Source organism: Hemicordylus capensis, chromosome 5 (assembly GCF_027244095.1).
Source record: "Hemicordylus capensis ecotype Gifberg chromosome 5, rHemCap1.1.pri, whole genome shotgun sequence".
Classification (NCBI taxonomy): domain Eukaryota; kingdom Metazoa; phylum Chordata; class Lepidosauria; order Squamata; family Cordylidae; genus Hemicordylus; species Hemicordylus capensis.
In genome coordinates, this window is record NC_069661.1 from 29,453,128 (window position 1) to 29,462,913 (window position 9,786).

General features: G+C 47.5%; 1 non-coding gene across 1 annotated transcript; it reads left to right on the top strand.

Moving 5' to 3' along the window:
- The first annotated feature begins 537 nt into the window (after nucleotides 1–537).
- Nucleotides 538–609, top strand: TRNAA-UGC (transfer RNA alanine (anticodon UGC)). The gene has a single exon. It is a non-coding gene; the product is annotated as a tRNA-Ala (tRNA).
- Nucleotides 610–9,786: the final 9,177 nt, after the last annotated feature.

Sequence of the window (9,786 nt, forward strand, 5' to 3'; positions counted from 1 at the left end):
GGCAGGGGCCAGTTCAAAGGCGAGGGTGGGACAACTTTAAGGGTGCAGGACGTTGCACTTACCTCTCCTTCCACTTTCCCCCAACCAGTGCTCCCTTTGAAAATACCCCATTGGGGCAGCAGCATATCTTCCTGCCGTCCCATCCCCTCCTTGGCTGGAAGTGCCGAGCGAGTGGTGTGCATGCTGGGCACGTGAGCACAAGTCGCGCTCGCTCACACACCCACCTGACATGCACGTGAGCACGACATGCACACACATAAACCTGGCATGTGCACATGCGCCTGGCACTTCCAGCCACTTTCCAGCCAAGGATGGGATGGGACAGCAGGGAGGTATGCTGCCATCCCAATGGGGTATTTACAAACGGAGCCCTGGTTGGGGGGAAGCAGAGGGAGGGGTAAGTGCACCCTCCCCAACCCTTAAAGTTGTCCCACCCACCTCCAACTTTGAGCAGTCCGTGTTCGAACCAAACCAGTCCGTGCTTGAACCATAAATGGGCCTCTGAACAGGTTCGTGCACATCCCCCAGTGGGTGGGTGGGTGTGTAGCTCAATGGAAGAGCATCTGCTTTGCATGCAGAAGGTCCCAGGTTCAATCCCTGGCATTTCCAGGTATGTATGGAAAATAATCCTGCCTGAAACCCTGGATTGGCTGCTGCCAGTCCGTTCACTGAGCTAGATGGCTCAATGGTCTAACTCAGTATAAGGCAGCTTCCTAAGCAGGAGCAGCTCTCCACTAGGCGGACCTAGGCAATCACCTCGGGCACCAGCTCTTGAGGGGGTCATAAACAGTGCTACACAAAATACAGCACTACCAACTATTCTTTATCTCCCTCTTGTATTGCATCCTCGAAGGACTGCACAGTGGTGTAAGCATGTGATGCGTCAGTCGGCTGGTCATTCAGCCCCATGAATGAGCAGCCTGCCTGGCTCAGGTTAAAGCTATAGGTCTATACTTCACAGGTAGGGGTGTGTGAGCCGGCTTGATTTGAACTGGCCCTCTTTGGCTGGTCCAAGTTTGAACTGGACCAGCCCAGTTCTGAGAAATGGTTTGCGGGCCAGTTCGGAAATACTTTTAAAGTGGGATCCTTGAGGATTCCCTTTTACAATAATCCCTGTCCTAAAGGTGCCGGGGACAGTAGTGAGAGAAAGGGGCTCCCGTACTTTTAGAGGAGGAGGCAAGGTGTCAGCTGAGACATCAGAGGCAGTGGGGGGCTGCTGGGGGCTCTTTCAAGACCCCCATCAGCCTTCCGAATGACAGTCTGGGCTAGCTGTGGCCGGGTTCAGGGCTCCGTGTGGAGGCCGAAACCTGTCATTCAGGAGACCAGTGGTGGACTTAGAGGAGCCCCCACTGCTACCTCCCACCACCTCCAGTGTCCCTGCCACTGCCTTGCCACCTCCGCTAAAGGGACAGAGTCCCATTTCTCTCACTGCCACCCCGGCACCTTTAGATTAGGGATTAAGGATGGCCCCTTTACCTGTATTCCCCCTTTATTTGCTCCCCTCTAGGATTCCCATTTACAAGTATCCCCCACTGGCCTGAGTACTGGTTTGGCCCAGTTCAGCCAAAGCTGGAACCAGGCCAGTTCGGTTAGAATCTGGTTTGGATTTGAACCAAACAAACCGGTTATGTGCACACCCCTACCTACCTACCTACCTACTATATTTCTATATTGCCTGATATGTACATCTCTAAGTGATATGTACATCTCTAGGCAGTGTACAAAATTTAATGTGCACCACCTATTCACAGCTGGAGCAGGGGCGGGGGGAATAATCAAAGTCAAACTTCGCCAAGAGCACCCAAAACCCTAGTGCTGGCCCTGTTCCTGTGTGTTCCTTCCCTCTGTCTTTTGTTCCCCCCCTCCAATCTACACTGTATACATACAACAATGGGGTCGGGGGGAGAGTCAGCAGCCTTCCCTGACATTCAGTTTCCCCATTATAAAGGGACACAGAGCCGACAAGAGCACTGATGGGGTCCCCTTCTATTTACAACTGATGAGGATCTATTAATAGGACATCACTCTTAACTGTGGCACATTCATCAGGCATTTATCCGAGATGTTTACTCCCTGTGCTGCTTATCCTCATGGCCCTGACTGGCATGGTCTGGCAACCCCCAGCACTCCCGACATTCGTCCGGACATCAACAAGGAGTGACCCAGTGGTCTTTTCTTTTTGCTTTGCTTTTTGCTACCATTAGCGGGAGACAGAAGGCCTGAAGGAAAACAAGCACATGGCTTTGCAAAATGTGCATGCATTTTTCTTTTTCTGAGCAGAGAGCTGGGGGAGAGCTGAGCAGCTCATGTTACTTGCTGTTGCTGAGCTAAAGAGGCCCAGTGCAATTTCATTTTTAGTATACAGATACCTTGATATCATTTGGATAACAAATTGACCAAACTCAATTACCCTTAATGTGCTCCTGTGACTCTAAGTCAGAGTAACAAGGGAAAATATTAAGTGGTACTCTATAGGATTTAATTATTTCTCCCTTCCAGGGGCTCCATTATCTTCTTCCCCCACCCCCATCCCACCACTTGCCATTCCAGCTCAAGACAGCTGTGCTACAGGGGAGAGTTCAGCAGTCAGGAACTGCATTTCAATATGAGGGAGGGGGAGAAAGGGGGGGAGGGAGGGGAGAGGGGGGAGGGAGGGAGAGAAAGGGGGAGAAAGGGGAAGGGAGGGGGGAAGGGGGGCAGGGAGGGGGGAGATTGCCAGTTACAACCATTGAAACAAATTCACTCTTGAAATTTAGCTTGAAACAAATTCACTCTTCAGGTGTCCTACCACTAGGTACACTGTACCCAGGTATGGAAGCATCCTAGCTAGCCACACACACCCTTCTTCCTGCAGGGGTGGTTGGGGTCATAGCTCAGTGGAAGAGCATTCACTTTGCATGCAGAAAGTCCCATGTCCAGTCCTTGGCATCTCAGAGGTAGGGCTGATGAAGCTCCCTCCCTGGAGAGTTGCTGCCAGTCAGTGTAGACATTACTAAGCTAGATGGATCAATGGTCTGATTTGGCATAAGGCAGCATTCTGTATATCTATGAGTCCTTCCATGAGGCAGGGTGAGGTGGTTGCCTCAGGTGTAGGAACAAGCAGGAACAGAAGCAGAAGCAAACCATCCAATGGGGCTCCCAGTTGCCACTCTGTAGACTATCCATTCATCCACTACCCATTCATTCACTATTGGGACATGCCTCTTCTTTGCCCTCTTCTGCCCCCTTCATATGAGCTAGGAATGCCCCTGACTGAGAGTGCCCATGAGTGACCCTGCTGCTCAATGGAGTCCTTAACTAAGCTGACAGACTTGGTCTCGAACTTGTTGTTGGAGTCCCCCAGGCTTGTGATGGTGGGGGACTTCAATGTTCATTTCGGGAACAATCTGTCCGGGGCGGCTCAGGAGTTCATAGCAGCCATGAAAACTATGGGCCTATCCCAAGTGGTCTCGGGACCAACACACATTGCTGGTTACAGGCTTGATTTGGTCTTTTACTCTGATCAGGGTGGTGTTCCGTGGTGGGGACTCCTGTGATTTCCCCATTGTCATGGACATCATCTGGTTAAGGTTGGACTCACAGTCACTTCCCACCTTTGCAGGGGTGAGGGACCTATTAGGATGGTCTGCCCGAGAAGGTTATTGGATCCAATAGGATTTCAAGAAGCTTTGGAGGGATTTAATGGTGGCCCTACCCGTGATCCTGTTGATACCCTGGTGGAGAATTGGAACAGCAAACTCACCTGGGCAATAGACATGATCGCTCCTTAGCGTCCTCTCTGACCCGCTTCAAAACTGGCCCCTTGGTATATGGAAGAACTACAGGGGCTGAAGCAGCAAGATAGACAACTGGAGCACAAGTGGAGAAAGACTTGACTCGAATCTGATAGATTGCAACATAGAGCACATTTGAAAATCTATGCTCAGGCAATAAGTGCAGCAAAGAAGATATTCTTTTCTGCCCATATTGCATTCTCAACTTCATATCCAGCAGAGTTGTTCAGAGTTGTGAGAGGGCTAGTACGTACCCCTCCTCCCTTGAATCAGAATCTGGAACCATCGATTACCCGCTGTGACGTGTTTAATATGGAGAAAATCTCTCATATTTGAGCCAACTTAGACTCCGCAATTACTTCAGTGTCTGATGTGGCGGTGTCCAGTGACTCCTCTTGTGTGGTTCTGTTGGATCACTTCCAGTTTGTGACTCGTGAGGATGTGGATGAGTTGCTTGGAATGGTGTGGCCTACCACCTGTTCTCTTGACCCTTGCCCGACATGGCTTATGCTATCTGGCAGAGGGGTAGTTGTAGAAAGCCTGGTAGAGATCATAAATGCTTCTCTGAAGGAAGACAGGATTGCTCCTTGTCTTAAGGAGGCAATTATTAGACCACTTCTGAAGACGCCTGCCTTGGATCTCTCAGAGCTGAGCAACTACAGGCCTGTCTCCAACCTTCTGTGGCTAGGCAGGGTAATTGAAAGCGTGGTGGCAGTCTTGAAGGAAACTGATTATCTAGACCCTTTTCACACTGGCTTTCGGGCGAGCTATGGGGTAGAGACTGCCTTGGTCAGCCTGATGGATGATCTCCAATTGGGAATGGACAGAGGAAGTGTGACTCTGTTGGTCTTTTGGGACCTCTCAGCAACTTTCGATACTATCAACCATAGTATCCTTCTGGAGCATCTGAGGGGGTTGGGGGGGGGAGGCACTGCTTTGCAGTGGTTCAGCTCCTACATCTCGGGTAGGTGCCAGGTGGTGTCCCTTGGAAACTGTTGTTCTACAAAATCGGAACTTTTGTATGGTGTCTCTCAGGGCTCCATATTGTCTCCGATGTTGTTTAACATCTACATGAAACTGCTGGGAGATATCATCAGGAGATTTGGTGCAGGGTGTTATCAGTATGCTGATGACACCCAGATCTACTTCTCCATTTCAACTTCATCAGGACATGGCATAACCTCCCTAAATGCCTGCCTGGAGGCGGCGATGGGCTGGATGAGGGATAACAAACTGATACACAAGGTGCTGGTTATAACCTATAAAGCCCTAAACGGCTTGGGCACTGAGTATTTAAGAGAACGTCTTCTTCATCATGAACCCCACTGCCCATTGAGATCATCAGGAGAGGTCAATCTGCAGTTGCCACTGGATCGTCTAGTGGCTACTTGGGGACGGGCCTTCTCAGCTGCTGCCCTGAAGCTTTGGAACGCACTCCCTGCTGAAATAAGAGCCTCCCCATCTCTGACAATTAAAAAAAAAATCTTTAAAGACACATCTGTTCACCCAGGCTTTTAATTAAATACCATTTCAATAGTTTTAACATTGTTTAAAAATATTGTTTTAAGGTTTTAAATTGTTGTAATGTTTTAATTTTTTGCTGTCATGTATTTTAACCGTCTTAATTTCTCTATTGTCATTTATTTGTTCTAATTAATGTTTTAACTTTTCTGTTTTCATTTTTTGTTGTAAACTGCCCAGAGACATAAGTTTGGGCGGTAATATGTTGAATAAAACAAACAAACCAGTAGCCCTGCAGCAAGCATCCACGGCTGGCAGTTGAAAAAAACAGGGCTCGGAGAATGCTTGCTTTCCTAACCTCATTTTAGAGGGAAGCTTCATGGACGTGTTTGCCACCACAGTGCCATTGGGACTGGGCCCAATTTCTATGGTATACATGCATGTGAAAAACCGGACTGGGCTTCCTTAGCCTGGTTTTGCACGCTCGTGTGAATAGCTTCCCAGTTTCATTATCCACAGGAAGAAAATTTGCCTATCCGTAGTTTTGAGTGGCCAGAAATGACTTCCAATGTCATTTCCCAGGGCCATTTTCCAGCAAAGAGCCATTTTGTGGCTCTTTTTATGTATTTATAGATATATAGTGAATATTCTCCCAAATTCTACCATTTTTGGGATGGGGAGGCATTGCTTTAGAGCTGGAGAATAAGGTCCCTTCTCTTATTTCTGCCCCCCCCTTGCTTTTTTTTTTTTTTTTGGCCCGGGGGGAAGGTTTAGGAACCTTCCCCCCCCCCCGTTCCCATTGACTCAGGTTTTCATTATTCACAGCTATAGACAAGAATGGAACTCCTGTGAATAACAAGGGCCACCTGTATTGATGCAACTCAAACAGAGACCTAGATTAGACTGCTTCACATTTAACCATTTTCTCTTCTGGCCACAAACTGCCTTGGGTAAGAGCCGCCTCTCTCATTTGACGAGAACAAAGAGGACATTTCCATTTTTCTGCCTCATTAAGAACAGGTTTCAATTATTCCAAAGAGCAGAGGAGCAATTGGAGAAGTACTCTGTTCACAGGAAAACACAGAAGGTGACTGAAGCTGCTCTTTTCACTTCAGCTGCCTAGGAAACCATTATCTGCCTTTTCTGAAGCCCAAAGTATAGCCACAGCTCATTGTTCCCTTAAATTGCCTCTGTAGGAGTCACGGAGATCAGCGAAAAATTATTTTTGAACATGAGAAAGAAAATAAAAGCTAATGTGTATACAGGGAGATGGTATTTCAGACAGATGTGGGGGAAACAAAATTCACTTTCTCCATTCTATACAAATGGTTAAGGCTGGCTTTAGAAACCAGAGAGTATGGCACATCTTAATAACTATTTGCTTCTTTTAAGCTGATGAATGAAGAGTGTCAGGGTAAAGTTCCATCTCCTTAACAGATTTAGGTGTGATTGTAGGAGTCTTGTCATCTTCCTCGCAAGTCTTTTCATGCTACAAAGAAACACACACTTATCTCATGTTCCCTTCCTTTTCACAGGAAGGACAAATTGCACTGTTTTGTTTACTGTATACATCTTACAGTGTGACCCATCAGAACAGCTTTACTAGGAAGTTTATTTCACTACGTGCTTTTCTCCTGAAAGATTTTCCCTAAGTAGATTTCTAGTTTCAAATAATTACAGTAGAAGTCAGAAAGTTTATTGCTTTCTGGAGCTAAAAGGGTGTCACCACAGATATTATGTCCCTTGCATTGGGACAAAGTGGGTGACACCAGTTTGAGAGTTTAATGTGAGACAGTGAATTGACTGCTGACCTTCCACCTCCCAGAGTGTGGCATGCAGTCAACTTGATCCTTTAAAGTGCATTGGTTGTAACAAGGTGAGATGACACTCAAGCCGATATCAGTTTTACAACTCAGAATGAGCTATAATGACAAAGCCATATGTGTCCAGTGATCCAATCTTCAACTAAAGCAGGGGTTCCCATACTTGAGTCTAGGGGTATGCATGGAACTGGCTGGTCCAGTTCAGTTTGAGTCCAAACCAAACTTTGAGTCCAAACCAGTTCGGTCCAGCACGGCCTGAACCGAATGGGCTGGTTTTGGAAAGAAGGGAGGCCAGCAGGGAGAGGGGGAACCTCTGCGGACCCCCCTCCCCTGCCGCTACCTCAGAGAACACCCCCAGAGGGGGTAAGTGTAATTTTTTAAATCAATCAATCAATCAATCAATGACTTGTGAACCCCCCACATGGGCCAATGTTGAACCTGTTTGCACATCCCTACTTGGGTCCTCAGATGTTCTTGGACAACATCCGCGGAACCAGGTTTGAGAACCCCTAGGCTAGGGGGCCTGAGGAACAATGCAACAAGCAACAAAGGCCTTTGTGCCTGGGAATAATAGGAGCTGTAGTCCAGTAACATCTGTGGGCCCAAGTTTGAGAACCTCTGGACTAGAGAGATGGAGGAAGAATACAATAGGCCAAGGATGGCCAACTTTTGTATTCCTAATGAAAACTCTATACTCCAGGCCACAATTTTGGGGCAGAAGTTTATGTTTTCTCACAAACTCATTTCTCTAGAAGTGGCCAAGTGATTCCATAACGGAACTGGTGCAATTGATCAATAAGAGCATCATGCTTATGAAGCACATGCACATACTCAAGTATAGCATGGCACACAAGCATGACACACATCACACATACATCATATACAAAATCTGAAAAAGAGATGTGGCATTAAAGTTTATTTCAGAACCAAAACTTGGGGGAAAGTGAGATTTGAAAGAGAATTTCAAGGTTCAAAGAATGCCAGAGTTCCTCTCAAGGAGAAGCACTAGAGAATTTTCTCAGATGGTTGCTCCACATCCCTGAAAAGTGTAGACTTTCCCTATTTCTACAAATTGAAATTATTCATTCCACAGTTCCCCACATAGCTCTGGGCTCTGATATTACTTTGGCAGCACAGGAAGGAGACACACTGCAAACTCCCATGGCATGGATGTACAAGGCCTGGCATGGTCAAATGCCTACCAAGGTCTATGCTCTGGCAGGGGCCCACCACCAAGAATCTCCTGGCTATGCTTCTCCTTCTTTTGCGGTTGCCACCACCAGCTCATCAGGAGACAAGAAAATGGGGTCATTCACACAATCAAAAACTGTGTTCTACTTGGCTTTCGGAACTGCGTGTGCCAGTTTTTGGTTGTGTGGAAGCAAGGTAGGAGGAAAACCTAGGTAGCTTTTCCTCCTTCCATGCATCCACACAATCACTTCTACCCAGGTTTTTCTCCTACCTTGCTTCCAAGTGGCAATAGCAGAGAGAATAAGAGCAGCAGCTGATATTGCCAGTTTGCCCACCACTCTCCCTGGTGGTCTCTCCCTGCTGTTGTCAACAATTGTGGGGGGGAGAAGGTAGAGATCCCACTGCAGGAGAGGGGCCCACATTTTGAGGCCCACGTTTTGTTTTGTTTTTGCCCAAGCCCCCACCCCGCAAGATCTGGAGCTGACATTGAAGCTATTCACACGTGTAACCAAAACTGGGCTAAATAAGCCCAGCCCAGTTTTGGCTGCGGATGTGTACTGCCAGGAGCCATGCAGCTCCTGGCAGTGACAACCCCGCTTAGGGAGCCCACAGCTTAGCCTAGGTTTGGGGCCCAACAGATGCCAGAAAGTGGGCTACATGATCGTATGTCAGTGCCGTGTGACTTCGTGCGGCTCCTACACACAAGTAGCCTCCTGGCCTGTGTTGAGAAGCTCCCCATAATGCACTGCACTCTCACACAGTGCATTATGAACGTTCTGGGGGCCTCCTGGATGAGCGATCCACTGGGCGATTGATCTGCTCGCTCACGGAGGGAGAGATGATCATCTGCGGCGGAGGTAAGCATTTCTCGGTGCGCAATCCGCTTGCTCACCAAGGGAGAGATGACCATCTGCGGGGGAGGTAAGCATTTTGTGACTTCCTCCTCTCACCCCCTTACAGCCCTTTCTCCAATCGTGAGAAAGGGCACACTGTGAATATAACATAAAATTCAGCTATAACAACATACTTGAGTAGAAGCAGATTTAGTACCATTGAATAACTGCAATGCATAACTTTGATCCTTAAAAAAAAAAATGAAGCATTCAGCAGGTGATTGTTATACATTACAAAAGTAATGTGCTCCTGCAAACTTGTGGCCCTAACCCTCCGATCAAAGTCTGTTAAAATACATTGCTGGCCACCAACATCAATGAGTTTGGGATTAAGCTTTTCCTGCTGAGATCGGCAAGGCTCTGGGCTGTAGTAAGAGTCTCCATTCTATGACTGTGTTTATCTCCAAGTATTTAAATAGGTTTAGTATCCAAGTCTAATTAGATCAGTGGCAACTGGGGAGGAGAAAAGTTCAAACGAAAGTTCAGCCAAACCACAAAGCTAGCCAAGTAGAAAACACTATTTAGACAGTATGACTTAGATACCCTTCAGCCAACATCATTGATCTATTTGATCAATGAAGGCAAGGCAAGAGCAGGATTCTGCTTGTGAGGTCTCGCCTGGCCAAAATGCAGGCTGCTTCTGTC